This window comes from Peromyscus californicus, unplaced genomic scaffold, assembly GCF_007827085.1.
Source record: "Peromyscus californicus insignis strain IS unplaced genomic scaffold, ASM782708v3 Scaffold_21__1_contigs__length_65335640, whole genome shotgun sequence".
NCBI lineage: Eukaryota > Metazoa > Chordata > Mammalia > Rodentia > Cricetidae > Peromyscus > Peromyscus californicus.
In genome coordinates, this window is record NW_026294514.1 from 17739251 (window position 1) to 17763597 (window position 24347).

General features: G+C 42.1%; 1 long non-coding RNA gene across 1 annotated transcript in view; it reads left to right on the forward strand.

Annotated features, from left to right (window-relative positions):
* Window positions 1–12291, forward strand: part of LOC128117605 (uncharacterized) — a 31570-nt gene extending 19279 nt beyond the window's left edge. Inside the window, exon 2 of the long non-coding RNA XR_008220846.1 lies at window positions 8798–12291. This is a non-coding gene — a long non-coding RNA (uncharacterized LOC128117605). The remainder of the gene's footprint in view (window positions 1–8797) is intronic.
* The last annotated feature ends 12056 nt before the right edge of the window (window positions 12292–24347 follow it).

The window sequence follows — 24347 nt, forward strand, 5'->3', positions numbered from 1 at the left end:
TTCAGCCATATTTTGGTTATGAACGGACAACCAAGAGGACCCTGGGTCAAACAAACAAAAACAACCACTGCCTGGATACCTTATTACACTAGAAAAATAACACTTGGTGCTGAAGGACATTGCAGTTAGACTTCCTATTACTCTAGCCAAGCATCTTCCTAATATAGTATCAATTGTTTTTATGGAAAATGTTTGTTACCAGGTTATGTCCATGGGTGATTTCCACTGAGAGGGCAGTTGAATGAACTCAGTACTGAAAGTAGCATCCCATACCTGCTTCAGTGGCACATGCTGAAGGACAAATGCTGAAGAGGAGGAGTCAGGAAGATCCTGAGTTCAAAGCCAGCCGGAAGTGTACCACCCCCTTCTGAACCCTTTAAATAGGATGTCTAAAAGACTCGTGGGTGCTGGAGTCTGACTGCAAACTGCCACCTAGCTGCTGTGAAGGTGGTTCTTTCTCTTTTCTTTTCCAACCCTTCCAAAGGGCTCCATTAGGAGAGACTCATGGCCAGAGACAGTCATGACGGAGCCCTGAAAGATGGGAGAGCATACGGATAGACAGCAGCCATGCATAGCATGATGGAGTCCTTGAAGGGATAGAGACGGAGGCCTCAGTTCCAGAGAACAATGGGACTTGGGGTGGGGGTGTCTGGCACTTCCTGATTATTTGGGCGGGGTGAGGGAGAATAAGTTGCACATAATGTATCCTAGGTCATGTGACCTAGCCCACCACTAGGACTCACAAGACAGGAAGGCACCAAGTAGAAGTTAAGTTACAATTCAAGATTATCTAGGCATCAGAGGGCTGCACTTGCAGGAGTGTAGAGAGAACTGAGAACTCACAGCAGAAGTTGGTAGCTGCTCTTGAGAGACTGCATGGAGGGTGGTATGACTTTTGGGAGGGGAGCAGTAAGAGGAACTGGGCTCTAACCCTCCCCACTGAGCCCTGCTTTACCCTAACCTTAACCCTTCCTCTTGACTTCTCTTTATTCTTTTCTAAGACTCATGTAGCCCAGGTTGGCCTCAAGCTTACAGTGTGGGACAAAGTGATGTTCCCCCTGCCTTCACTTCACCAAGTGGTAGGATTGCCATCTTGGACCACCGCACTTAGTATATTTGGTGTTTGGGGTTAAAACCAGGCCTTCAAGCATGCAACAAGAACACTCTGCCACCGGGGTTGCATACCCAGTCCTCTAATTTTTCTAAGGATAATCCTGCGTCTTTGCACCTAGGAGTCCAATTTGTGCTCCCTTTATAGAGAAGTTTGTGGTATTCTTAGAGTTCCTTTGCCCTGCTTCTTGAGGTTCATTAGACACTTTGCTTATCTTCTGCCATCTGGGGGCCAGCTCTTGAAGGTGACAGTTGCTTTCCAGCCCCCAGTGTGTCCCCTGAAAAATCTAATAAAAGGATTCTACTTGCTATTCTTAGCCTCTTCACTAAAACCAGTGTGTGAGAGAGAATGAGGTCATGACTCGTTACCCTTGGCAGTGGAGAGTTGAGCAAGTCCCTCTGTGGATTTTGATGACTGAACATGAGATCATCTGTGCACAGTTAAACTTCATAGTCTTCCACAAACCTCTCTTCCCTCTCCCGTGCCGGGTCCTGCGTGTCTTCAGCAATAGTGGTTGTTGTATCTTCAGATACTGGGAGTGAAAGAGAGCATCATTAGGCACTGGGTCGGGGCAGGAGGATCACATAATTGCATTTACTTCACAGAGGTGCTCGCTCAGTGCTCTGTGCAGGCTCTGGCCTGTAGGTCCCCAGGCAAAAGGCCTCCTAAGTGTCTGGCCCAGCACTTCCCTTGGCACTCCCTATTTCTAGCTCTTCCTACAGCAAGAACCTACTCTAATGAACACTTTGCATTCATCTCACTTATCTCCTGCTTCTTGGCTCTAATGTGGGCGTTTTAACAAATTTGGGTTGAATATCTTTTCTTTGAACCAGAATCCTAATGAGAATACATCTGCAGATAAAGAGTTTTCTTGCCGTTAGGATAGCCCAGGCATTTAGTACTTCATAGCGAGAATTGTTCCGTAATCAAGTAGCTAGGTTTGAGGCACTGCACTTAAACTGGACATGGGAGTCACATATACAGTGTGTGAAACTCACCAAGAAATTCTCAGCCCAGGCACTCATAGCCCATGTGATAAATGAAATGCCACAGCTGATCTCTCCAGGAGAGAGGACAATTCCTAACTGCATATCCACATGCTAACACAAGTCCATCTTGTCCTCGCTATATGCCCTCCCTTCAAGATTTCTTAGTATTTATTTATTCGTTTAGTTAATTATTTTTAATTTGTGCATGTGTGTCTGCCTGTCTCCATATGGGTATGTGCCCTAGTGTAGGCCAGAGGAGGGTACAAGGGTCCGCTGGAGCTAGAGTTACAGGCAGTTGTGTGCCGCTTGGTACGGGTGCTAGGAACTGAATTCAGCTCCTCTATAAGAGCAATGTACTTAACCACTGAGCCATCTCTCCAGTTCATCCTTGTCTTCTTACATTAACTCCTTTAATCAGGCATCGAAGATTTTACCTATCTCCTAGTTAATTTTTATTGTTGTTGTTGGAGGGAAGTTTTATTGACTTCTTTGGTTTGGTTTGTTTGACTGTTTTTCAGACAGAGTGTTACTGTTGTGTAGCCCAGGCTGGCTTGGATCTAGGTGATCCTCCTGTCTCAGGCTCCCAAGCGCTGATAACACAAACATGTACCACTAATCCTAGTCAGGTTTTTCTTGACTGAAAGTTTGGTGGTGGTGGTGGGCTAAGGAGATGACTCAGTCAGTAGAGTGCCCACCATACAAGCCAAGTACATGAGTTCAGATCCCTAGCATCCACACAAAAGCTGAGCACCACGGTCCACATCTGTAACCCCAGCGCTGGGAGGACAGAGAGACAGATGTGGATCTCTGAGCTCATTGGCCAGCTAGCTCAGGCAACCATGAGCCCTGAGTCAATGAGAGCTGTGTCTCAAAAATAAGATGGAGAGAAGGGCTCAGAAAGATGCTCGGGAGCTGAAGGTGCTGGCTACCAAGCCTAAGAACCTGAGTTTGCTCTCTGGAATCCGCATGGTGGAAGTTGTCCTCTGACCTCCAGATGTGCACACATCCACACTAAGTAAAAAAAAATATATATATATATAATATATATATATAATATATATAATATATATATATATGAAGAAAACACAATGGAAAGCAATCAAAGAAGGTAGCCAACACCAACCTCTGGCCTTCACACACACATACCCGAGTATGGTCACCTACCTACACAGACACACACCTACATGAACGTGTAGTTACAAAACACACACACACACACACACACATGCATGCACGCACACATGTGGACGTGTGTATGTGGTTTCTGTCTCTTTTTTACACCAGAAAAAAAAAAACCATTGAGTTTGAGAGTAGATCAGTATGTCAAGTTTTCTCGAAATATTCTTGAAAGCCATTTGCTGACTGAAATGTCTAGAGGGCAGATCTAAATGGGGCCACCAGGTAAGAAAGCAGGGCAGCCTCGCACACTTAGGAGGTATGAGAAGGGATAAAATGGAAAAGGAAAAAAAATCTTATTAGGTTTTGTAGGTCAGGGAAATCCTTTCTAGCCCGGATTTCTAAACCCTCTGAATTTTAATTGAAAGTATTTCTCCAGGGTATTTACTTTAACATGACTGTGCACTCTCAAAAAAAAAATATTCCCTATCCATATTAGAAAAATATTACAAATTCCAGGAAGACAAGATTGCATTAGCAGAAAGACTTGATGATGTGCCTTTTCTGTGTGGGACAGTCACCATAAATTGCTGGCAACCACGGGCTGCCAAGCCTGTATGGAGCACCTCAGAGGGGAAGAGAGAGCATGTAGGGGTGTGACAGTAGCCCCCTGCCCCCACCTCGGAATCACCATTTATTCTTAAAAATGAAAAAAAAAAGCAATATTCCTCGCAAGATTTATGGCCATCTATACCAGAAAATGTCCCCAAATTAGACAGTAAAAGATGAGTTTTAACGTATCTGGAGGCTATTGTTAGAAATGTATGAAAATTAATGAATGAAGCTCTAAGTCACTCACTCTCATTTTCAGGGTTGATGTCTGAAGTATAAAATATTGCTTCTTCTTTCTACTGTTCATACACACTCTCCAAAAGGCAGACATTCACAATTGTTCTTTTTTAACCAATGTAAAACCAACTACTAAGGATTACTATTCCTCTTTAAAAAAAACAAAAACAAAAAAAAACCCAAATCATGGGTACATTTTTGCCCGTTTCTTCTTTCTGAATGTAGGCTTGTTACTTCAATTTTCATTGCTAGTAATAATGAGGATTATGATGCCACACTGGTTTAAATGCTCCTTTTTGTCCTTCTGGTTCAATATGTGCTTTTATATTGTGTCTATTCTTCTTCTTCATTGTATTCCCACAGGATGTCCGTTGCCACTTCTGAGGTACGTATGTTAAAAATCATTGAATTGAAAAGAAAGTGAGGTCAGAAGTCAGGAAGAAATATCCTTTAGCCTCCCCACACTAGAATTAATTAGCTCTCCTGGAAGACACAAAATGGAGTCTGATCATACAAGAGAAGGAGCACACAATTGAAAGCATGATTCAGGTGTAGAACATGCTTTCAAAATGGGCTTTTGTTCCCCAAACGTCTTTAAACGTTACATACAGCACATTGGGTGGTTTCAAAGCTAACCCACCTGAGTGAGCCAGAGCATTTACTGGACAACGTTTTAAGGAGTCTGAGTAGGAAGCTTGTGATGCTCCGACTGAGCAGGCGTGCCCTGATTGCGTGTCCCAGCTCTGACTCACTTTCTCCCAGCCCTCTTCTTCAGGACAAATGCTGTGGCTGCTCCTGGGAAGGGAGCACACTTCCTGAGCACACAGCAGAGACTACCTCCTTCCTGCTGTGGCAGCCCACCTGCATACTCTGCCCCATCCTCATCCCACCTGCATACTCTGCCCCGTCCTGGTGTGGGAGTAAGATTCCCTCCCAGGATTCCAGGATGGAAAGGGCTCTCAGCATACAGGAGAGATGTCAGTAGGTCCCTTGTGCAGTTACCCCTAGTCCACTGCCCATAGTGATCCCCCCTCCCCAACAGGTCCCTCCCTCATTCTCATTCTGTTCCACAAGTCCCAAGGATCTTTGAGGACCAGAATCTCGAAAACAACAGTACATTAGTAGATTGGCATGGGCATGGCCTCCTCTCCCAGCATTTAAAGTAGAGGATGCTTTGGCCCAGCATGAAATGAAACAGTAGCTGGGAGTGGAGGAAGGAGGGAAGCCATTCTCTCTTTGAAACCTGCAAGACTGTTCTCTCCTCCCATGTTAGGGTCCAAGTGACACTTTTCAATATTCAGGCAATTGATTCTAAGTTTTTGCTTAAGCACTATTTTGTTTGTTTGTTTTGTTTTACTCTGTTCTTACATTTCGACCTAACAACTTCTTTCTTGGTAACTACTGCACCTCAACTGCATGTTCTCAGCTTTTACATGTAGCATTTCATGGGACAGTGATTTTTGTTTGTTTGTTTTGTTTTCTGTTTTTTTGGTCAGCTACTATAATGGTTAATTTGGGGGTAGACATCCAATCAGAGTGGACTTCAGGACTTTGCTACAAGCTAGCTGAAGGTACTGGCTGTAGCTCCATTGATCTGATGTTGGGTGTGGTCAGGCTGGGAGCCTGACATCACCATGCCACAAGAATGAAGCAAAGCAAAGGAAGTAGTGAAGCAGAGCTAAGAGATGGACCCAGTCACCTTGTTGAAGACTGAATCCCACTCATTTTAGTTATAAACTCATCCTTAGCTTGAGATGCTTTGCCTTGGGCCCTCTGTCACAATTTCAATAAAAAGCTCTTCTAACAGATAAACAACTTTGTACAGGGCAGTTTTATGTCAACACAATAAAAGCTAGAGTCATCAGAGAAGAGGGAACCATAAGATCAGGCTGTAGGCAAGCCTATGAGGCATTTTCTTAATTAGTGATTAAAGGGGGCGGGTCCAGTCCATTGTGGGTGGTGCCATCTCTGGGCAGGTGGTCTTGGGTTCTATAAGAAAGCAGGCTGAGCAAGCCATGAGGAGCAAGCCAGTGAGCAGCACTCCTCTGTGGCCTCTGCATCAGGTCCTAGCTCCAGGTTCCTGCCCTGCTTGAGTTTCTGTCCTGACTTCCTTTCACGATGGAATGTGATGTGGAAGGAGAAGCTGAATAAACCCTTGCCTCCCCGATTGCTTTGGTCATGGTGTTTTGTCACAACAATAGCAATGCTAACTAAGACAAATATCATCTTTTCTTGCTACATATATTGTAGAATAATTCATCGACACACAGTATTATTGTAAGTAGAAAATGTGATCATTTACGTACAGGACATTTCAAGAGAGCAAACAAAAACGTGAAAGAGTGTCAGTATTCTTCCCTAAAGGTGATATATTATTGATATTTTCCTCCTTCTGTCATAACTGGATTTTTCTTACCTTCCATTTGAACTTAAACTCAGGTAAACCTACAACTAAATGAACAAGCCCTTATCCTAATGCCCTACCATTCTCTGACACCCCCTACCATATTTCCTTCTGCCAAACTCCAAAAATGTTTTTCAGTGTCTCTTAGTCCATTCACTTCTGGCCACTACCTTCACCAAAGTCACCGTCAGTTGTTGCATGAACTGACGAACTTTGGATTCTGTGTGGACCACTGGGGAAGAACTACAGCAGTTGTGGATTTTTGTTGGGAGTACCAGTTATGTATCTGCAACGTGACTAAATATCCCCCAACATAGCAGCCCAAACCGACAATAGAAATGTGTTACTTTTGTGGTTTCTGTGAGGTTGGGTTTGAGACTGGCTTAGCTCCACGGTTCTGGTTCAGGGTCTGTTGTAGTTAAGGCACAGGCCAAGGGTGCAGGTATCAGGGGCTTGACTAAAGCTGCAAATCTATTTCCAGTTTGGCTACTAGAATGGGCAAGGTGGGTGGCAAGTTGGTGCTGGTTGCTAGCAGGAGGCACTATTCATAACATGGTTTCTCTATGGGACTCAGTTTCATGACATAGCAGCAGCCTTCCCCTACAGTAAATGGTGGAAGAGACCTTAAAGAGGCCGTGACTTCTTCTAAGACCCAACCTTGGGAGACAAGCGCCATCACTTTCCCAATATCATTTGAATTATCCTTATCAGCCCCCTCTGATAGGAAAAGCTGTACTCAGTGGCATAAACGCCAAGAGGTGAGGATCATAGGGGTCATCTTGGAAGCTGGCCACCCCAATTAAAGATGATGAAATCTTCAGTCTGGGGTGGTTAGCTCTGAATGTAGAACAGTCATTGTCAAGGTAGAGGTGGACTGTAGCACGCTGGCTTTGGGAGCTGCGGTACAGAGACGCAGTGGGAGTCATTAGCACAGGGAGGCAAAGGTCTCCCAGGAATAGGGAGAAGATGGTGAAGAACAGAACCATTGACATTTAAGGATGAACAGAGGAAGGGAGGGATGAAAGCAGAAGGTAGAAAACTCAATGAGGGAGATGGAAGGCTGAGCAATGCCATCCACACCAAAGGAGTTCCAGGAGGAAAATCCCTAAAATTCCCTCTACACTCGAGAATTCTCTCATGTCAGTTGACAACTGCGACAATAAAAGTTTTACTGCGGGATGGAGACAAGTGAAAGTGAAAAGGGGAAAACCCCAAAAGGTCGCTGGAATTTCCTGTCCACTGGATCCATCCAATTCCTCCTTCTCTTTGTAAACACAAAACAATCATCTTGTTTCACTTTTGATGAAATTGATAGGTTTTTTTTTTTATTTCCCACTTCAAATTGGAGTTTTTCCCCTATCTGTCCCCCACCCCGAGTGTGTGTGTGTGTGTGTGTGTGTGTGTGTGTGTGTGTGTGTGTGTGTGTGTGTGTTTGATGCTGGTATGTGCAGATGTCTGTGGGTGTCGTTGTGTGTTCCACGTAATGCCTGTGGAAGCTGGAGATGGACCTCAACTGTCTTCCTGGGCAGCTCCTCTCCACCTTACTTTCGGAGCCAGGGTCTCTCACTCAACCCGGAGCTTACCATTTAAACTTCGCCGCCTGGCAGAAAGCTCCAGGGTTCTCCCCATCTCCACGAGCCCCACTGGGGTTCCAGGTGCACTCTGCTGCACCCAGCTCTTACACGGGAGCAGGGGATTTGAACTCAGGTCTTCATGCTTGTAGAGCACTTACGTTATCTACTGAGCCATCCCCTCCTCTTTGCTCTGTTTATTTTGTTCCTGGATTTCTTCCATTTTTTTTTTCCTGGCCACTGAAAGAATCATCTAAAATATAAGACCTGGTCATCAACTTAGTGTATTCTCCTCCTGCCTCCTGGAGCAGCACTCCCTGCATTATACCATGTAGGGTTTAGAAGGCTCCAGATCTCCAGAGCCCTCCATGTTCCGTGACATCATAACACATCATAGTTTGTAACAATTCTGTTTCGACTCCGTGTTTTGGTTGGGTTTTTTTTTTTTTTTTGATATTTTGATCACCTATAATTCTAATAGTCAAGCCTTAGGAAATAGAATTTGATATAATTATGAACTATCCATAAATATAATTGATTTTTTTCTTTGTTTTTTGTTTATTTGTTTGCTTTTGTTTTGTTTTGCACTGTTTTGTCTTTGAAAGCCTTCAGGTTGGGCTTGTGTGTGACTCAAGAGATTTGTTTTATTTTATTTTAGGACAATTTTAGCCAATCTATGATCTATTTGTCCTGCACCTGGCCAAATACATTTGCTCTGACCCATTTCTTAGACAGCTGTTTTCTGTTTACTTTCTAGGGAGAAAAGGACATGGTCAGCCAAAGAAAATACTGCAAGTGCCAGCAAGAGAATCTTATGTGATCACTTAGCAAGCCAATTGTATTTTGACCCTCTTCACTATATTTTGGAGCATTCAAATTTAAGTCCCTACAGGTGGAACTGAATGTGGAGAAAAAGAATCAAACTTTACATCAACGCATAAATAGCATTTTTCCCAAGCAAATGAAACCTCCAAATGGGACTAAAACTTGCACTCCTGAACATCTTGTAACAGTGACTGGAAGTCCTAATATACCCAATTTTCTTTCCTCTCTTTACTTCATTACAGAATTGGCACAGGAAACACTCCATTCCTTGTTGGAATACAGCCATCTCCAGCACAGAGAGCAACAAACTCTTTAATAGCTACACAATAAAGCATTTCACAAAGCTATGTAAAGGCAGTCCGGGTCAAAGAAAGCTACTCTCCAGCACCATTTCAAGCTGCAACTTAGCTGGTATGCATGTAGTCAGGGTGGCCAAGGAACCTCAGATGTGCCCGTGTTTGGGGGCAGGAATTACCTTTAAAGGAGGTAACTGAATTAAAATAAAGTCATTAGTGTAGACCCTAGTCTACTGTGACAAGTGACCTTTTCAGACACAGAGGAAAGACCAAGTACAGACTCATGGAGAAAATGCTCATCTATAAATGAGAGAGACAGAGAGACAGAGACAGAGAGAGACAGAGAGAAAGCGCTTAGAAGAAGCTGCTCTTGATGGCACCTTGAACTTCAACTTCTAGAACTGTAGGGAAAATGATTTCTTTGTTGAACCCACCCAGTCTGTGGCATTTGTTGTGGTGACACTTGCACGCCAATTCAGCCACGGTGATGGGCAACAGTAGCAGCCCTATGTTTGGTTCTTTGAGTCCAGAAACCCCAAATGTAGCAGGCAGCGAGCTCCATGTCTGCACTGGCTGGCTAATCTGGCTTCTCTCCCCGAGTGGCTGGAGTCTTCCCCTCATCCACTCATGGACTTAGTTATTTTCAAACTCACATACAAGATATGATAACCTAAATTAGTCCCAGCAGGAAGTAACTAAAGAGTTAGTTTCTTTCTGTGATTGCACACATGCACACATGCATTAATAACTGATAAATATTCTAATAAGTGTTTTAAAGGTCAACAAGAGGCAAATTCTTAGCAAGGCAAAGTGATCACATAAATAAGCTGTGTGGGAGAAAGTCAGGGCCCATTTATGTTTTTCTCTCTCAGTCATGTACTGACGCATGAGGATTTATATGAATCTGTTGGGAATAGTGATAGCCTGTTCTGGACACGTTGGGGAGGGGGGCACGTCTTCCTTTAATTCAGAGTGTGTATTTGAGAAAATTCCCACCAAGATGTATTAAACACAGGAAATAGAGAGCATTAAGTTAGGAACTGAAATAAGTACAGCAAGATGACTTTTCAGTCTGCATGACATTATCCCACCGTGTCTGTGGGATTTGGGTTCTTTGGGAGAGCTGTGCTCCATCTGGACTTCCCAGCTTCTCTGAGGACAGAGAGTGGGGAGGATCAAACAGACAGATGTTGACCCAGAGGATTCCCAGGCTGGCGGTGCATCTACTGCTCTACGTCTTGACAAGGTGCCTCCAAGGCTACTTGGAGTATACATCTTCGATACATACATGCCTCCATTTCTTTCAAAGTGATGTGCTTGTTCCACTTGTTAATTCAGCGTGTGTGTGTGTGTGTGTGTGTGTGTGTGTGTGCGCGTGTGCGTGTGTGTGTGTGTGTGTGTGTGCGCGTGCGTGCGTGCGTGCGTGCGTGCGTGCGTGTGTGTGTGTGTGTGTGTGTGTTGTAAAGCATTCTCAAAAAGAGCTTTTGTAAGAATGACTTTAATATTCACTTTCTTCTCATGGGTTTACCCGTGTTTTCCATGTTCATGATCTTGTTGAGTATGGCCTAGGAGGTAGGCAGAGTTTTACTGCCTGAACATATATCTATCCATTGTGAGACTCTATGGTTTTAAAAACTCATGGATTTTGTGTGTGTGAAGGAGCACATGGTGTGCACTGCTTATACTGATTATACCTAGAGCCACAATGCCAACTTTCCAGAAATTCTGCAAGGCTCACATGCTAAACAGTAACATATGGGCTCCTTTTTTAGTTTTGGGCTCCAAAGTCTCTTTCCCAATCCTTGATTGGAATTACACTCCAAGGTATGGTCAAGTGTGACCTTTACATCATGGCAGAAGAAAGGAGTAGTGTGTGGCAGTTCAGCATTCAGTGTTGTGACTTCTGTTCCTCCTTATATATAACCATAAATATATGAGATAAGCTAGGGCAAAAGTCTCCTCCTCATGGTGTCCATAGGAAGCATGTTTGGCTCAGTAGATCCTTTCATTCCATGTTTGGTTATTTTTCTTTGTACTAAATTTAAGTCAAGTTAAAATCACTTCTTATTGCTTAAAATACTAAGTTTGAGATGATCTGCTGTAACGAAGCCCTTTATCTACCTGGTCTCTCTTAAAATAGCTTCTTACTTGAGCAATAGGGGAGCATAAATTCAGGGTTGTGAAATTTAATGCCTTCATCTTTTCTTGTTTCTGCTTTCTCCTGGAACACTTCTAGATCGCCTAAAGTAGTTTTGTCCTGTAAACATATACTGTGTAAGACCTATACAGTTATTTTTCTTCGAAACAAATCAGATATCACCATACAAGTGAATTAGGGAATAAATCCAAGGATTTCTTTTTCTCCCACTGGTGAAAGGGGACTTTGCAGATCAGAGCAAGAATGAAGAGCATTGTGCTTTGGGTCAAGCTACACCTACTGTCCTGAGGAGGACACAGCATGGTCAATCTGAAGGCTCCATCATCCCCCTGGAGACAAACCACACATTCCGTATTCCCTTACATTGTCTATGTCATGACCCACAGTGTCCACTTTACAAGATGGCCGTATTACATGATATGCCTCAGTCATAAAGCCAGTGTTTTCTTTATATTTAGCATAATGGTTTCTAGAGACTGCAAGTCACACAATCCTGGCATACAAATACAGGGTGAGACCTCAGAAATCATCTAATAAGTTCAGGCCTTGCTCTTTCTAGTTGAGGAAGTCACAGCCCAGAGAGGTGAGGCGTCTTTTCACTGAGAAATCATCAGCATGTATCCTGGCTGGTTTTGTATCAACCTGACACAAGCTAGAGTCATCAAAGGAAGGAGCCTCAGCTGAGGAAATGCCTCCATGAGATCCAGCTGTAAGGCATTTTCTCAACTAGTGATCAACGGGGAAGGACCCATCCCATGATGGGTGGGGCCATCTCTGGGCTTGGGGGGTCCTGGATTCTGTAAGAAAGCAGGCTGAATAAGCCATGGGGAATGAGCCGGTAAGCAGCACTTCATGGCCTCTTCATCAGTTCCTGCCTCCAGGATCCTACCCTGTTTGAGTTCTTGTCCTGACTTCCTTCAATGATGAATAGCAATATGAAAGTGTAAGCCAAATAAACTCTTTCCTCCCCAACTTGGTTTTTGGTCATGGTGTTTTGTCACAGCAACAGAAACTCTAACTAAGACAGCATGCTAAGGACAAAGCCTGCCGACCTATAACTGCACCCTTTTGACTTCAACTCGCTACATTGAGCCTAAGCCTGAGACCCTTAAGCTCTCACCTCCTTTGTCCTGGCTTTGGCTTCTATTTATGGCCTCATTATTACTGCAGTATTGTTAGGTAGTTTCAAAGCACACAGGGCAACAAGTAGGGGCTAAGAATGGACATTGCAAAGGTAGACCAGCTCTCCAAACTCCCAGAGCTTCTTCACTCCTTCATGGTTGCAGCAACATCAGCTGTGTCTGAGGACTCCCAGAGACCTACAATGCAAACAAGGCCCTACATAGGCTCATTTTCCAAGCAGAACATCCTCAAAAACGATTTAAAAATGTTTTTACAGATAAAATGGAGAAAATGTATGCATCTATTCAGTACCCTCTTTAATAATCATCAGTAAGATGAGAAAAGCCGCCTTTTTAGAAACCAGTAGAGTACAAAATTTAGAAAAGTGTAAAGCAATACTTATTTGAAGAGGAGAGACACTGCTGTAGTTTAATATAGAACTGACTAGAGATAAAAGTCTTAAACAGAAGCAGTTGTAAAGAATGGTTTGGGACACCTGCTGCGGTAAATATGGCACTAGAAGATGTTCAGCTGGTGAGGGGTGCTCCTTGGGGGAGAGTAAATACACCTGAGCCTTTATAATACTTTAATTTTCATAGAAATATGTTACAATAGAAAAACACTCATATGGACATTATGAAAATCATAAATTCTTTCACTACAAATTCAACAACTAAAGTAATTAAAATTTTTATACATATGAGTGATTTTTCTACATGTGTGTCTGTGTACCATGTGTGTGTCTGGTACCCATAGAGCCCAAAAGAGGGCATGGTATCCCCCCGAGATTGGAGTTACAATTCTGAACTGCCACATAGGTGCTGAAAACCAAACCTGGCTCCTCTGGAACCACAGCAAATGTTCTCAACTGCTGTGCCATCTTTCCAGTCCCCATTAAAGTAATTTTTAATAAAATATTTACATGATGATCATGGGGGTGTTACAAAGAAATGTACTCAATCTGATTATCAAAAGACAACTATATGTCAACAACATGAAAAAGAACAGTAAACTGAGCTTCCATGTATGATAGATTAATGAGTGTATGACCTAAAAATATTTAGTTGTAATTTACTAGATTATCTCATGCTAGATGATTGCTTATGGCTCTTGTCAATAATCTTTTAACCATGTAAAATCATAAGGACAAAAAGAACCCATTACATTAATTTTTCATGTATTTATATTTTATGACCTCTCCATTTCCACTCTCTGTCCATAAGAGCAATAACTAAGATTGTAGATTTTGTGTCTTCAATAGAGCATTCTCATTCTGAGAGGTAAGAGTGGCCATCCTTAGAAAAATCTTCCCTTAGCTTAATGGCCTTACATCAAATCTGTCAATCACTGTTGGAATAAGACAGTGAACTTGATGCTGTGAACACATATGCATCAAATGCAAGTTCAGAGATAGCCCCAGGGTAGGGCTTAAACCTCATGCAACTCCATCCATGGTCAAAGACAGAAACAGGGCTTCTAACTCACTCTAAGGAATGGGGTGGGTAGTAATACCATAGGAGTCAGATGTGAAGAAATATAAAGTTCCAAACCAATCCTTTAAAACACAGACTTATACAGGGCATTAACCTAGTATCCAAGTTATGTTCTAGGATAATATAGAGAGTGATTTATTAAACAACTTCATTACAACATAGAAGTCAAATATGTAAATGCATATTGATCTCATTTCCATAACCCTATCAACATTACAAATAATAACTAGATAGCAGTGATATAAAGGTTTTAACTTCTGTTTCTGCTAATACTAGTCACAGAACCTCAAGGTATAGCAATGAAGAATTAGCTCATGTTAAAGTAATTATGTGGGAGGCAGCTAATAAAAATACATTGACATTATACACACTTGTCTTTCCACAAGAACCACAGCAGTCAAACCACATTAAATTTAAAAGAATTCACTAAAATACTTACTACCCAAAGGTGAACAACAGATCTTCCTTAAGCAGCTGATGGTGATGATTAGGAGAGTCATGTCTGATTTGCCCATAAAACTCATTATTTCTTTTGCTATTCTTGGGATTAATTTATTTCACTTATCTGTGACCTGTTTAGTATGGATCTAGGTCACTTTTAAATGAAAAAAAAATTCATTTAGAGTAATGGTAAGTCCATACATTAAAAGAGAAAAAAAAATCTGTAGATATAAATATAATGCAGGCATTCCTTAGGTCACAAGCACCTGACTTATGAATACAGGTGCATGTGAGCAGAGCCCTGAAGAGTTTGAGGCAGAACTAGCCAACGCTATTCACGTAGGTTCCATTAATGAATGGAATCATTGTTTTAGTGGGAGTCTCCTTCCCCCAGTGTACCCAAAAAGTAGCAACCAGAAAGTCCCACTATTTGTATTAAAATCTCTGAATGCTTGAATGTTAAACATACCAACTCAAAACAATGTAAGAATACTTCATAATCTACATCCGTGGTTCTCAGCCTACCTAATGCTCTGACCCTTTGATACAGTTCCTCATGTTGTGGAGACCCCCCCCCCCCCGCCCACAACCATAAAATTATTTAGTTGCTATTTCATAACTGTAAATTTGCTACTATTAGGAATTGTGATGTAATTACCTGATACGCAACCCCACAGGGGTCGGGACCCACCAGTTGAGAATCACTGATCTATATAAAAGACGAGTGTGAATCATCGTGGGGGCAAGAGTGTATTCAGGGGCTATAATCTATTGCCCTTCTTTCGAGATTTGAGAATCAAGTTTGCTGTATTCCTAAGCATGTTTCCAGAATGTGAAGCAGCCTGTTGATGACTGGTAAAGGATTTGTGTCAGTAGCGCATATACTGTACACTGGGTCATCCACACAGACTTTTCCGCCAACACATTAATGTTCCATATCATGTGGTGCTGGCTGCTGGGTGCAAAATACATTAGCTCAGCTCAGTGTAGCAAACCACAGGGGGATAGCACACTGGCCATCCACTCTGCTCTGCCTTAGCATGATCATTTACACAGACTCCCTCAATCTCCGTGCATTCTGATCTTGTCTCCACAGTGGCAGTCATCTGTTAATTTCCTAAATAGCTCCTTTACCAAGCTACATTCACTTCTTAAGTCCTATGGGCACGACAGTGTATTTAGCTGAAAGTTATTACAATTTGTAGGTCTAAGTTACCATAATTTATTGGAAATGATTGTTTTTATTGATGTTCTCTTTACATGCTGCCTCAGTGCTAATTGGTTTTTCTCAATCTTATTTTCACTCCGAAGCACTGTTATTTTTGGTGCGAGCTATTGGTTTAGTTTTTTTTTTTTTCCTATCTGAAATACATATACTGGAAGTGAAAGATCATCACTTACATGTAGTATTTCAAGTCATATCTATTTACTAATTATTATCCTTAAACCAATGTAAGTCACCAAGCCTTTTCATACATCTTATCATTTAACCCCACCCAAACATCCACTCCACAGCTGTAGACGTGTAGCCATAAGCTTCTCTGGTCCCACTCGGCCCATGGTCCCATGTTTCTCCAGTCCCGCAGCCACTTATAAAATAATCACTCAGAGGCTTAATATTAATTGCAAATTCTATGGCCTATTGGCTCAGGCTTCTTGCTAGCTAGCTCTTACAACTCAACTCAACCTATAACTCACAGAGATCTGCCTGGATCTGCCTCCCGAGTGCTGGGATTAAAGGCGTGTGCCACCACCGCCCGGTGTGTTCCATGGCTTTACCTGCGTCCCATTACATGTTGCTCCGTGGACGGTGGTTTGGCGTCTCCTCCCACTCTCTTTTCCCCTCCCACTATCTCTCTTGGATTTTCCCACCTAGCTCTATCCTGCCCTGCCATAGGCCAATGCAACTTTATTTATTAGCCATTGGGAGCAACACATATTCACAGCGTACAGAAAGACATCCCACAGCACAGACTGACTGGAAACTACATACTAAGCAGCCTGTTAGGCTCTGGAGAAGGCCATGAGCAATGTAACAGACCAGACCTTTCCTTTCATGCCTAGGTTCTTCAGCCAGATTGATATAATAATTGATGTCATAACTTGTTACTTGTGCTAGATTTCCTTGTCTAAGTCAAGGGCACACTGTTATTCCTCAAGGCCAAGGGGATAAGAAGGAACCACTATCACTGAACTCCCTGCCACTGTCCTGGGGATGGGAGAGGTGGGATCTCTCATATTACACATCTGCCATCACCAACAGTAGAAGCCATAAGATCCCAGGTGATCTTGGTTGCTAACCTCTACCTCCCACACTCCCAAACTCAGCTGTGTGACCCTTGCACTTTGACCTTAGTACTTATTAGGATTTGGACTCTCTGGGACTTGAACTTCAGATTTCCCTGTGACTATCTAGCTTCCATTACCCCTCTGCTCATGTCTCTTAGCTTTTGGTTTTTCTGAAGGCATACATCTCATACCTTCTCAGCCTTGCAGACCAATCTCAGACCTTTTGGCCATTCCCAGTTCCCCACAATGGGATGTAGAAGGTTATTGATTGGACCCCATTCTGGCCACGTCAGGAACTATTATACAAGCACTCAGTATTCTCCACAATACCTCATGCTCACCCTTCAGAGACTATTGTCCTGTGAAAACACAGTGTCTTCATGGCTAGTTAACCCTACAAGCCATATCCAACTTATTATCTCAAAAATATATCCTCCTCCAAGTTTCCAGTGGCTCCCCATCACTTTTATTATTATTATTATTATTATTTCCAGATTCCTCATTGAGGTCCAAGCCCTGTGTGATCTGGTCCCTGTCTCTTCATGAATAATATTTCTCACCAATATTTGCCTCCATATTGAAGCCACAGTTTGTAGCTGGAGCTTTCCTGCCTGGCCCACAGTCAGGACAAATCTCTCTCACCTGACAGTCCCACAGCCGCTCAAACCCGACCAAGTAAACACAGAGACTTATATTGGTTACAAACTGTATGGCCGTGGCAGGCTTCTTGCTAACTGTTCTTACAGCTTAAATTAATCCATTTCCATTAATCTATACCTTGCCACATGGCTCGTGGCTTACCGGCATCTTCATATGCTGCTTCTCATCATGGCGGCTGGCAGTGTCTCTCTGACTCAGCCTTCCACTTCTCAGCTTTATTCTCCTCCTTGTCCCGCCTACACTTCCTGCCTAGCCAATGGTCAATCAGTGTTTTATTTATTGACTAATTAGCAACACATTTGCATTACAGAACATCCCACAGCAACAGTTGCCTTCCAGGCTTCTAAGCCTGGAAAGCTTTTCTGCCATAGGGCCTTTCCACACATAATTACTTCTGTCTTGTGGCCCTTCCACTTCTGTGTGAATGATTTCTAAGTCTCAGTAAAAATGAGTCCTCATCAAAGCAGCCCTCTATAATCACTCTGTTGTTGTGTTTGATTCAAGCTTGTTATAATTTATTTTGGCAGCCTATAGGCAGAGAAAAGACCATATTATTTGCCACCATATACACTGTACTGGATCATAGTCCATAAAATTTGAATGAATCTGCATTAGCATTGTAAGGAACGCAATGGCACTAACAGTAACTTAATAATAATACTGTAATATGGACAAATAGACATTTGCAGGTCTGATGAGAAGCTTAAGCAGAATTTTAAAATTTGTTCTTAAGACAAAAAGCAAAACGTTTACTTACAGTTTTGGGAAAAGAATCTGACCATTCTTTGTTGTTGTTATTATTATTGTTCGTTTATTTTTTTTGAGACAGGGTTTCTTTGTGTCGCCTTAGCTGTCCTAGAATGAACTCTGTGGACCAGGCTGGTCTTGAACTCACAGAGATCCATTTGCCTCTGCCTCCGCCTCCCAAGTGCTAGGATTAAAGGTGTGCTCCACCATTGCGGGCCTGAATCTGACTGTTCTTATAGCAACAGTAAGGCTTCAAAGAATACGTCAGAGGCTTGATGGGGAGGAGGAAAGCAAGAGGAAGAATAGCCTTCATATTCGGAAACGGATGATCTAATCCAGGAGCGTGACCTCCAAAGGAAACACCTTATGGATGAACCCCCAGCATCCTGAGGAAAAGATGAGCTGTGAAGACTTCTTTCAAATGGAAAACATAGAGGAGCGATGAATTGCAATACCTTAATAAGGAATGTATCCTAGAAGAGATGGGTTTGCACCTGTGCTCATCAAAGCGGCTGAGGAAAGTGGTCGGGACTTTGGAGCACTGGATTATTCCAGGGGAAAACCACAGGAGACAAGAAAATGAACTTTGTTTAGGAGAGAACAGAAAGTTCAAAGGCAAGAGAAATCCCAGTGATAATAGAGAGGTCCAGAGAGGGTGTTGGGTGTGGTAAGGGGACTTTGGTAGGCCAATGAAAAACTTGGACCCATTAATGGAAGTAGTGGGTAACTGATGATTAGATGAACATCGTCTATGGACTTAAGGACAGCTCATTTTGTTTTTCAGTTTTTTATGATCTGGATAAAAGAAAGAAGAAAATAAGAACAATCAACTGACATGCTGTTAATATCTATCTGCAGATCTATAATATGTATTTATATAATATAATATAGTATAATATAAACAATATTATATATATATATAATTGGTCTGCCTGTCTTGTCTATCTACCTACATATTTCTCTATGTATCCATCATCATCATCATCATCATCATCATCATCATCATCATCATCATCTCTTTGTCTATCTGACAAAAGGAATTCCAGAACTGTAGGAATTCAAAGGAGGTACAGATTCAAGGGACACTGTAAGGGACAACCAAGGAGGAGTCTTGTCAATCCAGACCATCATTCCATTTCCAGAATGAGACATCAGGCTAATCTGCCTTTCAGTGTGATCTGCCATCCCGGTAACCTTCAAAAAGGAGTCACGGGGATGAAAGAGGTGCCTCAAACAATGAGATCCCTGTGTCCTTTTTAATCAGTGTGGTGCTCGCTATAATACCCAGCATGCACTCCAGGACCCTGCTTCTGATCCAGCAGTCCGGACATGGATAGAGTTGCAGGACCGCCAGTGTCTGTGTGTCAGAGCCACAGGCTGTCCTCAGTGCTGTGAAGAACGCAATGGAACAGTGCAGTTCAGTAGGCATCTCTCCAGGGCTCAGCAGTGGCGGATCTCTACATCACACGAATGGCTTAGCCTACACTGAGCAACACCTACTGGAGAAGGGGAGGAGACCTGACGCTATTTTCTCCCACACTGAGCATGTGGGAAAGTTTTTCTTCCCCCAAATTACTACCAGCTCTCGCCTTTCACTTCCAGCCTCTCATCTAAAACCCAATCCATCCAGGCAAGGTTCTATAGTTACCTCTGACTGCTTTTCCTGGACCAGTAACCCAATATACAGTAGTTTCCCATTACTAGTGGGTTCATTTTTCCTCGCTTCCATAACCTATGGTCAACCATAGTCTGAAAATATTAACATCTGTTTTGATTCTTTTGACAGATTATTTTCACATAACATCATATAATATGTTATCCCAGTTGTTCTGTTTTTATTATTGTTTATCTTTTATAATCTCTCACTGTGACTAATTCATAACTTAAATATCATTATGGGGGCCGGGCGGTGGTGGCGCACGCCTTTAATCCCAGCACTCGGGAGGCAGAGCCAGGCGGATCTCTGTGAGTTCGAGGCCAGCCTGGACTACCAAGTGAGTTCCAGGAAAAGGCGCAAAGCTACACAGAGAAACCCTGTCTCGAAAAAACCAAAAAAAAAAAAAAAAAAAAAAAATATCATTATGGGAATGTATAGGACCAAAGCATAGTACATACAAAGTTTTATTCTACCCATGACCCCAGGCATCTGCACGGGGCCTTGAAGGGTATCATGGGTGGCTAAGAAGGACCCACTGCTACCTCAGGGCAAAGAATTCCTAAAGTGTACCACTTTTCATATCAATACATTAGGCTGGGAAGACATATCTATTTACTCCATTAAGCTCTGTGTAAACTGCTCATTCTTTTCAATTCCCCCACAGGATTTGCAGTCACCCATCTTTTGGAGAACACAGCTATTGCACTAGGTAGTGGATCTGCTTATGAGTTGGTTGTATCCTGTTTCATAATGACATCCCTTAATCATTTGCATCGCTAACTTCATCAATTCTCGGAGAACACTAATGTATTAAGTGTTGGGTATCATCCCATAGTTTCCCTTGCTTTTAGGTACACAGTGGGCATTCAATAAATGCCCCTTCCATCAGACCAGATTGGTAAGGCACAGGAGCAGTCGATGGCTTATGGTTATGTCTAAATCTTCTGTGACCAGAGAAGAAAAGAAGTGAGCATATATTTCAGCCTTGAAATGGCGTGGGAATTTTTTTTCCTCTGTAGCAATTTGAGTAGCTGATATTAGACTTACCACGTAGTAGGGATTGCGGAAGTGCAGTACAGAACTCAAATGACAGTATGAAATGTATTCTGTGTGTATTCACAAGATTCCATGGAATCGATCACCATCCCCTTGACAGAGTTAATATGAACTCCAGCAGCAGTAACCCACGGACCTCTAATAGAATTCACCGATGGGAAATGGTAACAGTTCCCATGGAAGTATTACCTCCACTGCCAGCGGTGATCTATGGATGACAGCCTCCCAGAAAACACATTGACACAATAGGCTGTAATGGCTCAGATGGGGCCTTTATGTGATAGCGGGCCAGTGATCCGCAGACAATGTCTCGCTGGGAGGTTTCTCAATTGCCTTCTCCAAAGCTTTTCCTCATGCTCTCAGGGCCTGTCCAGGTAATTTCTTCAAGCTCAGGGATGTCTTCCTGTGCTCTTGTGCCATCACAACTTGCCTCAAGCCATTTCCATTACACTAATGAGCCCCAGTAAAGCCAATGAGAAAATGAAGAATAGTTACAGATGGAAGATCTTATCTAATCTGGAATAACATAGGTATAGCTGGGCTTGCTTAGGAAATGTAATTAAGCCCCAACAATCAGACTTCAGCTTTATATCAAACCATGTTGGCCAGTTTGAAAGCTGCTTTCTCCATACCTAAAGAGGATGCACAATGCCTGGGCCAGTCAGTCAGTTATTCAGCCAATGAGTATTTGATGAATGTACTAATAATTTTTCAAGGCATATAGAGTAGGTCAACATTGGTATCTGACCTCAGAAAGCTTTTAGTTGAGGGTAAAAAGGTAAAATAACCTAGTTCACTCTTAAGGACTAAATCGCTGGGTTGGTGTATTCTATATACCTTAAGCTGTGCACAATTGTGCATTCGATGCTACCTAAAAGACACTGGTGTTTGAAACATGATCTGTTTAATCCTGAAAAACACTGGACACCTTTCACAGCACTGGACAAGAGAAAAATGGGCAGTCCCTGGCAGAGAAAGCCAACGAGCAGTAGATCCTGAAAAGCCCTGACTCACATTCTTGAGGTAAGTCAAGGACATATGAGAAGGAGGATTTGGGGGAAGGGGAGAGAAGATTATTAACATTTATTAGTATCAATCATGCCCCAGACACTTGACAGGTTGCCTCATTTTACCCGATCATATGTCTAAGAGGTAGTGATGCTATTATCATTTTACGCATGAACAATGGCTCACAGAGATTATCTGGCTTGCATTAGGCCACACAAGTAGGCAATGACAGATCAGGTCCCAAGCCTGGATCTCTCAGCTTCAAAGCCCACATTCTTCCTCCATCATGCCAACTCATGTTGTTTCATCTGGGCCAAAGCACATGCATAACAGTTATACCTGCCACCCTGTTGGATGAGCAGTGTCATTCAATATGATCCCCTGACTAAGGGCTGGACGGGAAAGGGGGAAATCAAGAAGATGTAGGTGAAGGATAGACTCACGTGACACTTCCTACTAATTCACATAACTAAAGCCAACCCTGGATTTCTGCCGGGATGCCATGAAATCCCCTTCAGCATCCATCCTGACTGATCAGTAAAAAGTCATTTAAGATCTAATGTATTTTTAAAACATCATCACTTAACAATTTATTTACTGGGATGATAAACTTGAATACATGCACTGTTTGTTTTTAGAATTATGTTAAATCTGAATATATCGCTAAATAACAAAGAAAGCAAACAAATAACACTTGTTGCTGGGAGAAAATTTACACTGAGAAAAATTCAATTCTTATAATCATGCATGCTATATTTTTTAAAAAAAAGTAAGACTGTAAGAAAACACACATAAGGTTTTAGTTGTAAGTACATACAACTGTCTTGGTTTGGTGAGATGTGTGATGTCAAGGAGTTATTGTTTTATTTGTTGACTATGTACTTAAAAAAATAAAATGATCCTACCCACCACTCCTTAATCTCCAATATCTAACTCTTCAGAAACATTTTAACAAATAGGTGGACATCTGTTTTTTTCTACTCACAAATGAACATAAATTATATTCAAAAATATATTTCCATTTTATAAAAAATGAAATGGTATAAACTGTTGCAGCTTTTTATACATAATACAGCAAGAATGTCTTTCCTTGTCAATAAAATAGATCCATTTTGTTCTTTTTAGGAGCTATATGGTATTCTGTGCATGACTATTTGGCAGCTTCAAGTATCATTGATAATATATATATATATTTTTTTTCATGTGTTAATGCTACTATAAACACCTTTGCACATTTTTACACACTTTCATGAATATTTAGATAAGAAGTAAGAAAAATCCCTTCAAAGTACCATGTTCTCATTTTATCAAGTTAATTATAGGTATTTGACTGTGCCTATTTTATAGACATTCATATGTGCACTTATTCTTTCTCTATATAATTTTCTGATGTATCATTGTACCAGTATTACATGTGACTGCTATAAATGTATTCAGTGCAGTTCTTGATTATCTGTAGCCTCTATATACGATGTGGCCTTGTTACCGGTGCAGTTCACTCTCTGTCACAGTCGATAGCCCCCACAGAAGGGAAAAATCAAGCATGACCCAGATAGGCTTTGAAGCACTACCAAAGCTAACACTAGTAACTGTGTGGGAACTGGAGTAATCAGAGAGACTTCTGAAAGATCTGGACTTTAGCTTCAGCTTGAAACATGAAGACTGGACTAGCTGAAGGAGTCAAGAATGTGGTGTCAGGACCATGGACAGAGCAGAGCCAGGCGGGATGGGAAAGTGGACTTAGAGAGGTATCGGAGGAAAGGGATAGGAGACTCCATAAGACCTTAAGATGAAAGTTTTGAAAAACAGATAGGAAAGTACACAGGTGGCATAGAAATAGGAAATTGGAAGCAATGCACAATTTGAGAAAACTTTTAGCAAACCTGGATGCCATATAAAGTAGGTAAGACCACAAATCAAAACTCATAGTTAAGTGAAATACGCCATAGAAAGAATCAGTGTGGCCCATAGCTACCACTTACAGGGAACCAACGCTGTGCCAAGACTTGTGTTAAGGTCTCTTGTCACAGCATCTCATTCAATCTTCAGGAACCATCCTTTAAGGCTACTCTGAGTGTATCCACTGTCACTGTGTATGATTGAAGTGTTAACCCATTTACTCTCTACAACCCTATGAAGCACCCCAGCCACACGCACACAATGCAGCGCCTTGAGATTAATTTGTTTAGGATCAAACAGCTGTATGGCAGAATCAGAATTGGAGGCCAGATGTTATCCAGCACATCAACTCAACCCCATGACTTGGCTCAATAATTATCACAGCCAACTCCCAGGAAGTATCCCATTGCCTGTGCGTAGGCAGTACTTATTCAGGGCTGGGATGAAAGCCTTTAATAGAAGTTGTGCAATTCTGAGGTTTGTGCTTTGGAGTGCCAAGACTTTGTTTGATATCTACTTTTATAACATACTGTGTAACCTCAATTTCCATTAAACTTTCCTTTTTGTAAGGCAGAGATGAAACAGTGTCCACTATATAGAGTCGTGACATGTAAAAGTAATTTTGAGTGTCACAAAAGGAGCCAGAAGAAGTACCC